At 42.4% G+C, this 17,852-nt stretch overlaps 1 protein-coding gene across 1 annotated transcript in view; it reads right to left on the reverse strand.

Moving 5' to 3' along the window:
- LOC138200387 (BMP/retinoic acid-inducible neural-specific protein 3-like) overlaps positions 1 to 5,645 on the reverse strand; it is a 47,539-nt gene extending 41,894 nt beyond the window's left edge. Inside the window, exon 1 of the mRNA XM_069152993.1 lies at positions 4,765 to 5,645. The gene's annotated coding sequence lies outside the window, so the exon portion shown is untranslated. The remainder of the gene's footprint in view (positions 1 to 4,764) is intronic.
- Positions 5,646 to 17,852: the final 12,207 nt, after the last annotated feature.

A 17,852-nucleotide genomic window follows, 5' to 3' on the forward strand; every position in this document is an offset into this window, starting at 1 on the left:
TTGGACAGAAAATTCAGTCAAAACAAAACAAAAAAAGTCGTTTCTCTCCGTATGAGACGAAAGCAGCCGATTGACGGCGGAGTCAGACAGCAGATAAACCAATAAAACCAGCCAGTGTTATTGCCACAAATTCACTGTGGGACTTCGCAGTGACACAGTGTGTAGTTCTATTTAAGGAGCAATGAGCATGTGCCACACGAGAATATGTCTTTGCGACAAAAAAAAAAATAAAAAAAATCAAATTTAATCTTTCTATGGCTATTTACAAAATCAAACAGTGGCTTATTAAAGCCGGAGAAACTCGACAGCACATATTTCCGAGGCCAACGTGGAAACAGATCGGTCCAACAAAAAAGAAAAATCCTTACTCGCACAAAAGTGGGATGGAAATTTGGCTGGAGGAGGCAATAAACTGATAACAAAACCAGCAACCACCCCCACCCCCCTTTCATTTAATACACTGACAATTCATTATGAAAGATGGATCGCTATGAGCCCAGTCACCTCACACACTGACATCAAAATTTCATGTCATTATGCAAACAGAGTTGCCTCTCACATCTTCGAGTTCCTCCAAAGCAATTCCAAGCAAACCTCGACATTCTTTTGAGTGGTGAGTATCAATATCATAATGTTGGTACGGGCAGAAAGTGTGCGTGTGCATGTGCGTATGCGTGTGCGTGTGCGTGTGCGTGTGTGTGCAGTCGTCAAAAGGTATCCACAATGGGTGTTGTCCTTGGTGGCCGTGGCAGCAACATGAGATTAATTGTTTACCCTGCCGGTGGTCTCTACGTGTGCACGTGTTGTCTGTAAGGTTTAAGCAAGTTAAGTGCGCGAGTTTTAATCTGCGCCCGTGTACTGTAAATCATCTTAGAGCTGCTGTACATAAAGGCTCAAGTCGAAAGCAAACAGGGGGAAAAGTCACCTTAATGATTGCTACTCAGACTGTAAACTTCTCACTCGCACAGGTTTATATGGCTGCATATCACCGAGTGGCTGGGAAAATGCGGCGAGTGAAGCTTCTATAAATCATAGTAAAACATAAATAGACCTCTTCGACTGGTGGCCTTGTGCAAACAGGGACAAAGGTTCCTCTTAAATTAAAGGGACCCATTCCTTTTTCACTATTCTCTCCCTTTTAAAAAAATAAATAAAATAAAAATCTGTTTTTGTCTTTGACTGCTGCACCAGCTAATTGGATACCCGCATATGGAATGAATATATAATCTTCTACAATTCTTACTTCCTTTGCTTCCACTATAGAAGACTTGGGCTGGATAAAGACTAAAAATACAACCTCACAAGTTCCTCCCGAATGCAACTTTAACTACAATAGTGCCATCATTATTAGGGATGACTCATTTGAGGTGCATTTATAAGTTTAGTCATTTTTGTCAGTGTGTAGTTATGGTCATGACTACGATCTGTGACACCTGCCTGTCTTGATGAGGCAAGTTATTTACAATAAGGGTACATTAATTCAAATGGACAACCTTAATAAACGATTCTAGACCAAGCGGCAACCAGCAGTGACGTCACCCGTTGGTTTGTGAACGGCCGTTTTGAAACCTCGAGTTCGGCGCCATCTTGCTAGTTTCGAGGGGTTTGAACCTGGAGGTGACCATATTTGGACGTGCTGGAGGAGAGCGCGGGGGGGGGGGGGGGGGGGAGCGGTGGATCTGACTCGATTTGGAAACCCAACAATACTACATCCCGCCCACCATAGCCATAACCTGACTGCACCACAGGCCTGTCAATCAAACACGGCTTTTTGAAGTTTATTTTTCATTCATGAGGGATTATTTTCAGATGGACCGCTGGAAAACTAATAAGAAGGAGCGACTTTAGCTAACAAAACCGAGATAAATCGTGGAGGATTTTTTTTTTTTAACTAGATGAATGGGAGTCTATGGAGCAGGGGGCTTTTTGGAGCCAACCTCTAGTGGCACTCGGTGGTATTGCAGCTTCAGGCGCTTCCGCATCGGCCTCATTTTCAGACGCGGAAGCTACGAACACTTTTATAAACAGTCTGTGCTTTAGACGCAATCGTGAAGTACTTTTTGTTAACTGGTAGTTAATGCTTCTGACTGCACTTAATAATGCCAAAAGCACCCTTAACAGCACAGTTAACACGAACAACATTAAGGAATGACTAATTAACCTTTAGCTAACTGTTCATTAACTGTTAAACGCTTGCGGCCTTAACAAGTGTGAAATAATGTGCCATTATTGTAAAGTGTTAGCGAGTTGGGTCACATGACGTTAAAGTGAGCGCATTGCTTTTTTTTCTATTTTTTTTACATGACTGACTGTAAGTTGGCTGTAAGAGGAGTCTCGTGTCTGTCCGATGTGAGCTCCAACAGAATATGCTCATACTCAACATTCAATTACCATTTGCCTCAGAGAGATTTTGGCTTAATGCCCCAGCCGGTCTTAATCTGAGAGATTCTATTTTAAGGCCCAAGTCAGTCTCAAATCCCTCAATGAGACAGGTTTTTGTTTGTTGTTTTTTTTGTTCCTCTTTTCATGATGTTCTCCTGTCTTGCTTTTACTCTCCCCCCCCTCCCCCCCCCCCCCTCCCCTCCCATCTTCCCGCTACAGCTGCTCATTTCCATCATCTTAAATTAAAGTAAAAACTCCTCGGTTTGCTCATTATCATAAAACAATGGGGCTGTGTGGGGGTATTGAGCCAATCCTGGCCGAACCCGACCCCCCAAGACACCACCTCAAACCTGCACAGCCCGTCTTCTCTTCTTCCCGTTTCTTCCTTCCTTCCTTTATTTCCCCTTATCTTCTCATTTCAGACTTCTTCCAACTTCCACTCCAGAGCAAATATCAATTATGGTCAAATATACTGCAGTGGTTTTTCTAACTGCAAGGGCTCTTATTCGTGTATTTGAACACTTGTTAGCATTCTAGCCCCCCACCCTCCCTCTCCCCAAAGCCGTCCGTCCATCCATCCATCCATCCATCCGTCCATCCATCCATCCATCTATCTATCTATCTATCTATCCCAAATAAGCAATAGAGAACCATTTCGCACTGCACTAACTGCATTTTTTCCACAGAGTCTTTTCAATTCCCTTTTGATGTGCTTACACTGGCTGTGGGAGGAGGATGGCAGAATTCCTTTTTCCCTTTCCTCTCCTCAGCCATCACACCTACGACTAACGCCGGATCCGGCCCCATAAGCCACCTAACACTAAAACTGTAAGAACAAAGGGGGTGAAGGGGGGGGGGGGGCTCTCAGGCATGTAATTCCTTCTGTTTGGCATCCGTCTGGAAGCATAACGCAGGTTCACAGTTGCCCTGTAAAAAAAAAAGAAGTATTTTTCAAGCTCAATTTGTCTCCTCTTAAGTGAACTTGTGTGTCCGTCACAATCACGGCTGGTCGTGTCATCAACAACCGGACAAACAGGCAACACAGACAGAACAATTAGACACACATATAAACACACAGTGGACATCTTAGTCGTGAAAACATGTTGAGCTCTTGACTTCTTTCTTTTTCATTGGTCTTTTTTCTTCTTCTGGTGCTGCAGGTGACCGACACAAGGAGAGAAATCTCTCTTTTCATGGGAAGAGACAGTGTGCCTTTCAGGCCTGGACACGGTCGGGTTCACCAGTCTCCCAGGATAGATGAGGACACTGCTGAACAGTGGCCCTGTTGTGGCCCTATAAACACTCGGGAGGCTTTGGCATTTCTCTCCTACAACACTGGCAACAGTGGCAATGAGAATTACAGCTGTGATTCACTGCTTGTTCTACCGTAAAAGCTCCGCCATACAAGACAACCTTCTGACGACAGTTCTTCAGTCTCCAGAATCCGGTTTTAAGATAAAGTTAAATTCAAATGACTGCAAATAACACCTTTGCCAGCCTGCCCTTGGGCCAGCATGATTGCATTTAAAATGTTATTTGTTTGCTTCAAGGGCATTTGGCTCATTATCACAGCCTCCACTGACGATCCCATACGGCTGCCCTGACTCATGTGCCTTCTTTGAGGGTGACGCTTGAGGGTGAAATGTATAATTATGAAATCAGTGGGACTTTTTTCTGTCTTTTTTTTTTTCTTCCTCTTCCTCTCCAGGCTGAGAGAGAGCAAGCTGGATTTTTTTTTTTTTTTTTTTTTTTTCCCTTCCTTTTCCATTCTGCCTCACTGGTGCTTGGCAAACCGCGCTCGGTGCACACATCAGTGTTTGAGATCTGATCCTCTGCAGGCGAGAATGCCAATACACCCTAAGGAATATAGATTAGAGATGTTTGTTGGGAAGGCAGATAAAGGGTGGCGGAGTGGGTGAGGTGGGAGTCTCCCTCAGAGAGAGAGAGAGAGAAAGAGAGAGAGAGAGAGGGAGAGGGGAGGAGATGAGTCTGATTGTGCTCATGTATACTGACAGGCATGAAAAGCAATATTGTGTATGCTTTTCCTGAAAGCTCGGATACAGTAGTTTGTGGAGGTGAGACTGTATACGTGTTCATGCATATATATGTGTGTGTGTGTGTGTGTGTGTGTGTGTGTGTGTGTGTGTGTGTGTGTGTTTCTGGGAGAGTTTCTGCTTGCATTGTGGTTAAGCCTCAGCGAGCATTTCACAGATGTCACAGCACAGCAGATTTTAAAGTGCTACTCAGGTCAAATGACACTCCGCTGCTATGTAGTTATTCTTCAGGCATAAACAAGCAGGAAGCATCCACAGGTAGGTTGTTTACATCACCAGGATATCGACTCCACAGTCACACAAGAAAGCAGAATGAAAAGGGACTCACCAGGGTTTGGAACAGCTGATCAACTTTAACTCAGTATTTCCCATCCTCGTGCTGAATCTCGGTGCCTCTTAAGTGTCGAAACCGTGAGAGAAACTCATTTCACAGTTTGTCAGGGTTCAATTGCAACTCCACGGAGGAAACACCACCAAAAAAAAAAAACAACAACGAGGCACTCCGACAAAAAAAAAAGAAGAAGAAAGAAAACAGTCGTTCACGCTCAGGGATCCGAAAAGAGGTACAGAGTGGTGAAGGGAAGGCTGCTCCGGACAAATCCGATGCACGCTTTCTACACACCAGTGGAAAAAACTTTGAGGAAGCAGTCGGGGGTGCGCTTGGGGTGACAGTCGGCTTATCCCACAGCAATTCAACGTTTCCTAGAAGCAGAGGCTTTGACCTTTTCTGGGGATAATGACTTTACAAAATGAAATCATCCAGCAGGAGATGTAGTCAAGAGGAGAGACGAATAGGAGGAAGGAGGAGGAGAGAGAGGAGGAGGAGGAGGAGGAGGAGGAGAGAGAGAGACTCTCAAGGAGCGCAAAGGAACTGACGATTAGATGTAATAAAAAAAAAATAATAAATAAAAAAAAAAAGACGCCTTAGCGCAGTTATTTCAGGCAGAAAAACCGGCGGCGTCCAGCGTCGGACAGATGCGACGGAATGCGGCTATACCGGGGACGTGGACATCCACCCCCGTGAAAAGATTTGTTAAATATCCCGTTGCGAATTCCGCCCCGGTGCCGTTTTTTTTTTTTTGTTGGTTTTTTGTTGGTTTTTTTTTTGCCTACTTGACCCGCCTACTCCGCATCGCTGTGTTGGAGCAGCGCAGGATTCCAGATCCTGTAGAAAACCCTGTATGTAGGCGCCTCAGCAGGAACAGCAGGCATGGGGCGCCTCAGCTCGCCCCGGTGCCCCTCTCTCACTTAGTCACATGTTTAAGACACAAGAAGCCCTCTGTAATAGCTGCCCAAACGGGAGGGTAAGACTGAGGTAGGCGACGTGGCGGGAATCATAACTCGCGTTTTGCAGGCGTCTCACTTTAAAATGAAAAAGCAGTGGTGGCGTAATAAGCGAAACGACAGTCTTGTCATTAACTTTATGTCCTAATAGAGTTCTTTTTAATGCAGCAGTTATTTATAAAGACATGAGCAGGGGGAAGTAATTGAATACCTCCCATAACTGCTTGGCTGGTCCACTCCAAAAATACCAAAAAAAAAAAAAGGCTCCTCCAGAGAGGACGTCAACATTTAAGTCCTTATCTGTTTGAGCTGTCACATTAGTTAGAGGAGAAGGAGAAGGTGTTGAGCATAATGCCTAATCCTCTTGGTGTCGTGGAACATGCCTATGCATGAACCGTGAGTCATTAAAGCAGCACTGCAAGACAAAAAAAAAAAAAAAAAAAAAAAAAAAAAAAAAGAGCCTGCTCTGCGAAAGTCACCGTGCAAAGCAGAGCTCTATCTCTATGGCCACTGAGTGAATGAATAGATGCTGGCATTTTCATAATGACTATGACAGCACACATTATAGCAACACGGATCAGCGCTGTTAAACTGTAACGCGCGGATTTCATTTCAGATTGCATTGATCAAAAACCAGCGCCAGAGCGTGCAGGATTGGAATTGGTCAGGAAGGCAGATTCTGTTGTCTTTTTATTGGCTCTTCGTACTCCTCAAAAAATAATTAATATGCAGGGAGGGAAAAAGGAGGGCATTTGTGCCTCAGTCATGTGGACGTTTTACCTGTGTGAAGCCCACAGTATCTCCAAGTGAAGTCTAAATAGTTAGTATGAATGAGAAATACAACATGTTTATGCAACGTGCAGTATTTAGTGCAGTGTTTTCATGCTTAATGCAATGCCAAACACTGAGATATGTAACTAATGTGAACGCTTAAGGTTGATGGATGACACGAATTCAATGTGGGTGGTGTCCCGGGGTCATTTGTTACCTCGTGATTCTGCTGGGATAAAAAAAAAAAAAAAAAAAAAAGGAACTAAATCTACCCAGAAACAGCTGAAAAAAAAAAATGTATACGTGAAAGCAATCAGGTCTTGGAAATTCTACAGGCACAGCAGCCTCAGTGTGGTGCTAATTAACCCAGTTCCCCGTGTGTTTCAGTGTCCATTTAGTATGCTGCGCTGCGCTGGAGCTGTCCGTGGTCCTGAAGTTGATTTATGTCGCGTCCCAGCAGAGATTTGTGCCAGATTCCGCGTGACGCAGACTCTGTTTTTATGCTCCTAAATGTCAATTCCGATCAGAGCGGTGCCCGCGAAAAAAAAAAAAAAAAAAAAGTGACAACTTGTTTGAAAAATGTCATTAATTGAACCATTTCCTTATTCATTCATCTGTATGGTACACTGGAAGAAAAATAGCTGCGCTGTCTCCTTGTCCCAATCCATTTATTTGTCATATTAAACCCTTGCAGCTCCCTGGTTGTTGTTGATGATAAGCTTGTGGGTGGGGCGCTGACCGTGGTCCTGAATAACCACAATGCTGTTAAGTTTGATTGAATAAGTCGCTATCTGGAAGTGTTACCCAGGAGTGCTGCTCTTACATAACAGCACACGAAACATAATGATCAAAACAAATCAAAACAAAACATTTTACCCAGAAATACTTTCCTTCACGACGCTAGCTCTTCGCTGAAACAACGTCCCTTTTCCCCTCTCCTGTCTCGGCCTCGACCTGCCAAGGACTGTAGTTCTATTAATTTCACTATCAAGCATTAATGACTTCCATTAGCATATTAATGAGTGATGTTCATGAAACGGATCTCCATCATGTCTGGTGGAACTGGAGCAACCCAATGGATTTGCTGCTCCGGTGTCTTTGATGAGCAAGGCTGTGTGACTAATTTACACCTTAAGCACAGTCTCATTAGAGGACCTGGGAGTGTCTGGAGCGCATCACATTCGTTTTAGCTCTGTGACTGTCTGGACGACTGCAGAAAAATGTCCATCCAATAGGAAAGGAGGAGTGTCACGTGCGGTGTTTGGCCTTTTTTTTTTTTTTTTTTTTTGGTTCACTGTCAGTCTTCATTTTATGATGCCAGCCGTTCGAAAGAAAAGTTAACATCCATGTCAGTGATGAGTCATTCCTGAATCAGAGATGTAACCTTTTTAAGGGGGCGGGGCTTCTTTAGTTTTCATGCTTGTTTGATTTCACGTTTTCAGTCAACAGTAACTTTAATACATAACAGGATTTCTGTTTTTTTTGTTTTTTTTCTCTCAGCAGATCGTACTGTAGCAGACTGGCTGACAGTCGGGCCCCTGTGCGAACTCTTAAGGTAATTTCTCCACAGCTCCACAAGCTGAACCCCCTCCCACCCTCCCCAACCCAGCCTTACCCCCCTGTAATTTGACCTTAGCTGTCTCCAATATCCCTCCGGCAGCCATGGAGGACAGTTGATTCAGATAACTCCATTTCACTGGGCCTGTGAAATGAATTTAGGTCTGTTCAACTAAGGACCCATTCATTTTGGCTCCATTTCTCCGTCTATCATCTCCCCCAGAATACCATCAGACCAGCAGTTATCTATTCTATATTTAAAACAGCCAGGATTATTTGGTGCAGGGGGAATGAATATACCTCATACAGATTACCTCCAGCTATCTTGTGTTACCTTCTATCTATTGCCGCACTACAGATTCGGCATTAGAATATAAACCGGTGCCAGCAGTATCATCCCTGTTTATTATGGTATATACTTATCTCTGCAAACCCCGGGACAAAAAAGGTTCACGAACAGAAGGAACTTTTAAACTGTTCAGAGAGAACAGTCGACGTTTTGTCTCATTTTAAAGAAAATCTGGCTGCTTTTCCTCTTGACTTTATAAGAAGTCAAATAGCAATCATCATTATTGACCTATAATTACAAATTTTTTTTTAAAAAAATCGACATTTCTCTTTACTGAGTGCAGAGAAAAAAAATACTTAATGAGACTGTTCAGGGTTAATGTTTTAATTTACCAAAACTCCTCATAATATCATAACCGTGCAGTTCCTGAAAAGCACCCCTGCTGTTGCACCAATTATACAATGTACAACACTTTGTGTAATGGCCCATACAAGGCTTAATGATGACCCTGATGAGAAGAGGAATTAACGTGATACCAGCAGCAACATTATAAAAGTGAGATAACCTTGTAAACAGTAATGCTGCGATAGTAATCAGCGATTTCATTCAAGATATTTATCACGGTCTGGCAGCGTCAGTGCTAAACAGTGTGGCCGCTAATTCAGTTGGATTGTGGAATTGATAAAACAACTGTGGGGAGGAAGGTAAGCTGCTTTGACTGTACTTTAGTAAACACAGATTACATTCGCATACAGAGATAATGTTCTGTTATTTTGAAAAACATCCACCCGTTCATACATTATAATGCCATAAACACTGCAGGCTTAGAGTGCTTGGGTAAAGTTTTGAGTCATAACTGGGAAATGATAATTTATATTTTCAGCCTTCTGCGAGAGAGAGAGAGAGAGAGAGAGAGAGAGAGAGGAGTAAACTTGTGATAAATAAAGTTGTTGGCACAAATCCCTGGACATGCTCAAAAAAGAGAACATCAGCTACAGTCAACGTGCCCTTAGGTTAGCCGCTGAACTCACAACTACCCCTGTTAAACTATTCATTGGCCAACAAAGCAGAGCTGCAATAAAAACTCGACATAGAATTACCACAGGATCCCTTGCTTTTGCTGTCATATATTAAATTCCAACAAGTCTTTTTTAATAAGTTTACAACTTTAAAAGAATAAAAAAGAATAAAAAAAAAAAATAAGAAGTGATTATGATTTGTAGCACAGCTGGTAGGTATCCATCTGTGTAGTTACACATTCCAACCCAGTATCACAGCAAAGTATGAGATAGACATGCTGGTCCACGACAGCAAAACGTGAGATAGACACGCTTTGGGCTGCATAGGCGTGAAAGTTACACATTTGAAAAGCGTGAAATTTACACGCACGCAAATGTCATGTGATTTAGAGTCTTTTCAGACCGAGTACAAAGGACTGTTTTTGGGTGGTATTAGGAAACAGGAGGTGTGGCTTGGTGGCATTAATCACAGACTGCCATGCGGTACGATGAGGTTGACAATGTTTTTCATGAGTTGTTTGTTGTTTCCAAACCTCGATCATGTTCTTTCATTTTTCTGTAAATCACATGGCTCTAAGTGTGCAGTAAGTTTCATTTTCAACCCACTACAGGCAAACGTGTAACTTTCACGACTGGACAGCTCAAAGCGTGGCTATCTCACGTTTTGCTGTAGTGGACCAGCGTATCTATTTCGCGCTTTACCCTGATACCGCGTTTCAGATTTCAACAGTGCAGACATTATCAGTCAATTCTTTTCCAGAAAGAAATGAGGAAATTGAGTGGCTAGATACAAGTAGATCAGTGTGTCTTTATACCGAGAGTATGCCACCACAGAAGAAGCCTATCACTGAAACCCAATGAATGGATAGCTTGGAGATTTATCAGAAATGATATAGTGCTGTGAATGAGAAGGCTATGGCTTCTCCATTACCCATCCATCACCTATGATGTATTGCAGATAAACTACTAGGCAGCAACAAGCTCTTGCTGAGAGGCTGACCTCGTTGATGAAAGCGAAAACTCCCCCATGGCCATCACGGCGCACACTGCCCCCCTCTCCTTCAGTACAACAGTCAGTGCTTGTCCTGGTACAAGGGAACTCATACCAACACTATTACTTGTTGGGGGTGGTGTGTGTGCGCACACTGACAGAAAAGAACAAACACACAATTTGTCTCCGCACGAAGGATGGAGAGTCCCTCTCCTCTGCATCAGCGCTCGGAGGTGAAGTCAAAAGGCTATTCTCACACGGCGCAGCCGAGGCGCATCTTCACCATCCCGTAGCCGACCTGTTCAAAGAGCACCTGCTTTTATTTCACACCGACAGAAATAAACAAACCGCAGTTCGGCCCGTATTCCGTGCTTGATGCAAATGCAAATGCAAAAAAAAACCACGAGTCGGTCCAGGAATCGGTGCCTCCGGTGAGAGGACACATTATCGAGCCAGTGAAGTAAACTTTATTTATTGTATACAGCACGTCTGACAGCAACGGGAGTGGATTCAAAGTGCCTTTCAGTCAAGCAAAGTCAGTTTAGAAAAACAGTTTATCGAAAAAGAAGAAAGCGTTGAAAGGATGATTCTCAGCAGTAACTTGGCCCCGTGATAACCTGACAATAACAAATTCCTCTAAAGTCCTGATATCCCAATTAACTTTTTAACCCAAAGTCCCAGAATACACAGAGCGTGCTGACAGAGGTCAGCCCAATATTTACATTTTCCTTCGTGCTGTGGCACAGCTGCACAGGCCACGCATTGCATAACGCATTCAAATTAATAAGCTCGTCGGTTCAAATATTTACAGTTTTTTAATTGAATTTAAGAAATATCCAATGAAGGGTAGAGAGGCACGTATCTGGATCCACTGTGATTGTTTTGTTCCAGTTTCGGTCAACATTTCTTTTACGACCTTAGCTCAAGGGCAACAACACCAAGCAAAAAGGCAAAATTAGATCAACCAAATGTTACATTTATTCAGACAAATGAAACTAAAAGAAGAGATAATGTGATGTGGGGAGACTCGTTTTTAACAGAAGTTGGACTTCCTGAAAGCAAAAAAATCAGAGCAGGCAGGTACAAAGAAACACCAGTGGATGTAACACTTTCTATTACTACTACTAATAATAGTAGGAATATTTACGTGGCACTGACAAATCCTCTGTTGGGCTGATGTACCAACTCTGTGTCCCTAAAAATTCCCTTCCAGAAAGAACTTCACGTGCAAAAACTCACGTGTGATTGTGCACATTGGAAACGTGGTTTTGGATCATTTGAAGGTGTAGCTCATGTAGATTCCAATGTGAAAACTTTTCCACATATTTTCCCCACGTTGTTATGTGTTGTCTCTCGTGGAAAACACGGGGAACTCTTTTTCTGTCAGGGTTTAGCAAACATAGTGTTGTCAAGATTACGTTCATTGTGTTTGTCTTCATTTTAATCAACACAATAAGTCACACATCTGGCAAGTCACAAAATGTTCTGATGCTGATTATAACAGTCAGATTTGTACTGAAAGCGTGTTTCATTCTTTCAATTGAAAAAACAAAAAACAAAACCTTGATTGTAAACACAATTGCCATGTGGATAACCAAGAAAACAAATTACTGTTATATAAACACGATTTCTATGGAGACGAGGTTTGCACGTTTCTTTTATATACTTGGTTTCTTTCCGGAGGCGACATAATTAATGCAAAACAACTTGACAGTATCCTTCCAAATCAAACGCTTACCATCGGGAGATGTTTGTGCAGCAACAAGGACTAAAATCCCTCGCTGGCATCCCCTCCCCGAAATCTTCTGACTGTTTTTGTTGGAATTAATGTCCAAGAATAATTCGCCAAGGATCGGAGCTGCTCATTACCATCAGCTGCTTAGTCACGACTGCTTCCTGTTGCCCAAAAATCCTGACTTTGAATGTTTGTATTGTTTGAAGACGAGTCTTCAGGCCCATGTCAGTGTAGGGAGATGACAAACAATGTGGTTGTAGGTCTTGTTTAAGGCCCCCCGGAGTGCCGGCTTCGTGAATGAGAGAAAGGCAGATTTATGTTTTTGATTTGTCAGACATTTTGTGACCAGAAGACGTCTCAGACCAAAAGGAATAAATATGACATCTTACCATCGTGCTGCTTTATGATTTAGGCTCCGGCGCAGCCTTCTTTTTTTTCTTTCTTTTTTTTTAAAACATGACACAGAAGAGTGCTGGAAAATTGAATGCTTCTCTTGTCATTTTTCAGCCTGTTGGACTTCTCTAACCTTTTATGTTGGCTAGAAAAAGTAAACAAATGACACCGAGCTGAGAGGAACGTCATCGAGATAAATTCTCAACCTGTGGTTTTCTAGCCGAAGGATCGAGCGCTTGGAAGAAGGGCGGGTGAGAGGAGGGGGGGGGGGGGGGTTAAGGCATGTGAAGTGACCCGGTCCACATTACCCCTGTCACTATCTGTATTTCCCAGCTTGGCCTGATAGATCCATGGGCCCCAGCGCTGACAGAGATAATACAAGGCTGAGAGAAAGCCTGTTTTGTGACAGCGTTGGGGAGAAAAAGCAAGGGAGGAGGAGCCGGGAGAGGGAGGGTGGGGGGGGGGTAAGAAAAACAGAGAATGAGAGGAAAAAATGCATGACTCAGCGAAAGGTGTTGCGCCATTAAAATTTAATTTACAGCAGGTTTTCGGACAAAATCTGTAAGCTCCGCGGCTGTAGGAAGAGGCGGTTGGGCATTTGGAGGACGTTACAAATTGATACCCAGTTCTCGGGACTACTGAATCATTTATTACACCTACCACTACTTAAGCTGTCTGAGCAGTGATGGCTTTGGCACTGTGTTGTCCACAGTTAATTTATCAGAGACGAGCTGGCTGGTGCACTGTCTGCCCAGCCCACCGTCCAATCCTCCTCCGTCATTAAAGATGTCAAAACCCCCGGCGTTGTTTTTTTGTTTTTTTTTTTGTCGAGGGAAGCTGAAGGAAGATCCCGTGAACGCGCATACTTAAGGCGTGACGTTTATGTGTGTACTGATATGAATAATCGATATAATGCATTGGATGTTTATTGTTCCTGTGTGAAGTCATGACAAGGCAAAGGGTTTTATTTGTCAAACAGTGAGGCAGATCCCCGAGTGCATCTCTCTCAGCCTGAGATTTTATGTTGCTCGAGTGAGCGGCGGTTTTATTCCTGCAGAAAAATGAAGCACACATCACTCCCTCTGAAGAAGATATTTTTCTTCTGGAAAAAAGAAAAGCTTAAGTAAGATTGCGTCTCTGCTGGACTCTAGGTGTGCATACGAGTTGAATTACTCCGGTGCTATATCACTTTGCAACGAAGGCGTTTGTTATTCCCAAAAAAGAGAATTTTCAAGCACAGACAGAAAGAAGGGAAGAAATGCATGCGAGCTGGAAGGCTCACAGGAAGCTGTGTGCACACAAGCACGGATAGAAATGATGAATTTCTTATTTGGTCTGTGACCCCTGATTAAACACACAAATTAGAGGCATAACTAAAACCTGCCATTTTCTTTTGAAATATTACTCATTCCCCAACTTTACGCAGGGAAATTAATTTACTTTACATTACCATAATACCCTTATATCTGTCTTTCCAAATTAAATACTCCAATTACAGTGGGTTTAGCAGAATGGATTAGCACATTTTGGCCAGAGAGCAAAAGCCAATCACTTCTGTTTTGACTACTGTTCACTCAATGATACCGGAGGAAACAAACTACTACAGCCACCTTAAGGGTTTACTGCACTTTGAGGTTTAATTCTATTAATTTATATCGATAGATGTACTCGTAATTTTGTTGGAATACAAATAAAAACGTCGTAGATGTGCGTTTTTGTAAGTTCAATCCATTTCTTTCCCATTTCCCTCGTCATGCAGCGAGGATTGGACGGTCTGTGATTCAGCTCACAAAATTGAACCATAAACTTTTTTCCACACACCCTTTGCTCCGATGACTTTTTAAAGTCAAATGAAAACACTGTGTGCAATCTTCAACAATCACAGCAGGGTGTTTTTCTGAGTCACCAATTTCTCCTCTGCGCTCTGATTTAGTGAAGTCAAGTTCTGCATCCGAGTTCTAGGTTATGTTTTCATTTCAGTGGAATGGAAACGAAACATGAAGATCAAACTTTGTTTGTGTTATTGCAGAGTAGCACACAGTGCCAGTGTGCATGCGCACTACAACAGCCAGCGTCTATAGAGTATATCATCAGCAGTAATTAAAACTCAACCTAATATGTCTTTATTTTGTAAAAACGTATCTGAAAATGCAATTACTGATTTGTTATGGGTTTTTTTGGGGGCCATTTGTGAGCAGCATTAAAAAAAAAAAAGCAGTTACGGCATGTCAACAGCTTTTGAGTTATTCTGGCCCACTTTATCAGCAAAGAGTTTGCTTATTTACACATCCAGCAGACCAAAATCCGTTTTTATGTAGATTTGTGTTTGTGAGTCCAACATTTAGCTCAGTCTTTGGTTTCGAACAAATCCTGAAGAAAACATTTGGCTCATCTAGTTGGTCTACTTTTTGGCACTGACCAGGTTGCATACAAGGAGTTTTTTGAGTTTTTTTTTTTTTTTTAACTGAAAACAAAGTTGATGAGTGATGAGAATGAACTATAACACTGAAAAAAACAATGAGCTACTTTAACTTCTGTAAAACCACAGCGTCCTGCATGATTCAGATCATGAATGTCTTCAGGTTCATGACTGTCAGACCCCTTTCACATTGTTTCACAGTTCTCATAATGTCAGTTGAAACACTGTAAAATAATGAACATAGCAACTTTGAATATGGAGGATTAGTACAAGATCAGAACACCCTGTGACAAATGTCTCAAAAAAAAAAAATCAAACAACTGCTTTTCAGCAAACAAAATCATTCAAAGACACCTGAAGAAAAGAGCTGAAGTCTAACAAACAGACTTTTGAAGAATTACATACATAGAACATAACATAGAAGATTGACCTGCTTCCAGTTCTATAAATTCATTGCTGGAAGCAGGTCTCGGCACCACTAAACCATTGAATCAATTTCATAACACAAGCACCTGCCTCTGAATCATAATTGGGATGCTGAATAATGGTTATTTGGCTCGCTTTCAAGGCAAATTTTTATCCATCAACATTTATTTAGACTTTGAATGTTGGACATCTGTTTTTTTTTTGTTGTTTTTTTTTGGAGAATATTTACTGAGAAACAGAGCTGTCGCCGTTTCCCGGGTGTTGTTATTTTATCTCGGCTGCAGACAAGGGATTTAGGAGCCCTTTAGAAACGGTGATTGACAGCCATGTTGAATTACAGAGGGTTTTCATAAGAGGCTTCTTCCCTCGTGGTTTGACTGGCGGTAATTTTCCCTGAGTCTGGTGCAGAGCATTCCCCTGTTTCAGAGCCCTGATTTAACAGTCCTATAGCACCCTTGTGCACTCAGTGCTGAACAAAAACCAAACGCTGCTAATGCCAAGATAATTAATAGAACCCCAGCTGTTTGGCCCCCTGGAAAGGCACGCCATGCCAAGGAGAAAATATTCTGCTCGGTACGTGTCTATTGTGACAATAATGCTTTGGTGTCAACAGGACGTGGCCTTATTGGCCCTCTCATCTGCTTTGTTAATTTTGTTTATGGAGCTATTGCTGTCCAAAAAAAAAAATGGTGTGATTAATTTCAGTATCGCAGCTCCCGGGGTCTCCATATGCCGCCAGAGCTGAAAGGAAGTTTGTGCTTTCACACGAGTGAACAGTTTTCTCTCAACACACTGAGTTTTATCTGACAAAATCTAGTTAGTTATTTCTTCTGGCAGGAAATTTCAGACTTGTCAAGTTTGAATATTAATCATTTAGCCCAGTAAAGTGTAAAATAGACACACCCGTCCGCTACAGAAAAATGTGACATAGACTAAGCGTGAAACTTACATGCATGTCAATCTCACGTCAGGAAGGAACATGCGATCAAGTACAAAGGGTATTTTTTGGCGGTATTAAGAGTTTAGAGGGGTGACAGGGTGCCATGAATCAAGGACTGCCATGCAGGAGGCAGAAGTTTGATTCCAGGAGGTGACAGCCATATTCCTGTTTTGTTTCCTAACCCCAACCGTGTTCTTATTCCAAATTTAGTAATTTCTGCCACGCGTTTTAGCTTTAAGTTTCCTTTTCCTGTAAATCACATGGCTCAAGGCAAACAGTAGATTTCATTTTCGTGCCCGACAGGAAAACGTGTAACTGTCACGCCTTGACCACGTGACTATTTTACGTTTTGCCGCGATACCGGATTGCATTATCTACTGTTTGTCATAAAATAATCAAATGATTTGATCCAATTGATAAAGACATTTCTAACAATGTTTCTTGATTATTTACAAATGCCTTTTACAGCACACACGCTACTTATGAGTCTCATTTCGAATCAGCTCAGGGACAAATTGGGAGCAACTCAAGGCTGTTTCTGTATAAAGCACTCAAGCGCAGGACATATTAGGTGGACTGTGGTGAAATTTAGAGCAGATATCGCTGCTGCTCACAAGATGAATCTCTCAGGATATAGGTATGAGGAAGAATGGACACGGGATTATAGTTAAAGGAAAAATTTCAGGATACAGAAAACAGTTGAACGCAAAACATTGAGATAATCGCTACATTAAAATAAGGTGCTTTATCCTTCAGTTACAAGGAGTTATTTTCTATTCACCCTCTTTCAAATGTACCCCCCCACCCGCCTCCCCTTCATCAAGAGACTAGGATAATTGAAAGAATAGATAACAACATGTTTCCATTGGGTGCAAAAGGTTTATCTAATCCAGTTTTGAGGGTAGATAATTAAAGGTCAAAAGACTGGCCGAGGTAGTACTTCAATTCACAACATGGTCCCCTTCTGATAAAACGCCATGTCACCCAATCATTTAATTGACTTTGCTCTACATGTCGGTATCTTGGAAAATGGAGACGATATGTACGATTGTGGGACGTGAGGTCATAAATCATCTAGCCTGCCCGTAAACACTACCATTAAAAGAAAAAAGTAAAGGTGTGGTAGAGATCCAGCAGATGCTGTTAACAAATCTCCTTTGACCCGAGAAAACAGACCGGCAGCACTCCCGCTCGGTCCTTCGATGCTTTCAGCCCAGGGAGAGAGCAAGGGCGGCGCACACCTTTTCCAATTTGGATCTGACTCTTTAATTTTTCATATCTAGCCTACCTCCTGATATGAAAAGGCAGGTCAAATTGAGAAACATTGCCCTCAGTATGGTAACTGTGGTCATTTAATGGCTCTGAAATATGTAGGCATTTTCTCCAGTACAAGGCATGCGTGGTATTGATTCCTTTGGGGCTCCATCAGTCATGGCGATAACTTCACCGCCACATAGGTTACGGAGAGCCATCGCTCAAGCCCGAGGCCGAGCGAGGACAGGACAGGAAGGGACAGAAATCTACGGGCTCTTTATCTTTCCACTTTGTTTTATTCTAGCGCGGCTGCTGTTGCTACTTGTCAGCTCATGATG

The sequence above is a fragment of the Embiotoca jacksoni genome, unplaced genomic scaffold (assembly GCF_022577435.1).
Source record: "Embiotoca jacksoni isolate LCO1_2020_lvr unplaced genomic scaffold, fEmbJac1.0.p SCAF_19, whole genome shotgun sequence".
Classification (NCBI taxonomy): domain Eukaryota; kingdom Metazoa; phylum Chordata; class Actinopteri; family Embiotocidae; genus Embiotoca; species Embiotoca jacksoni.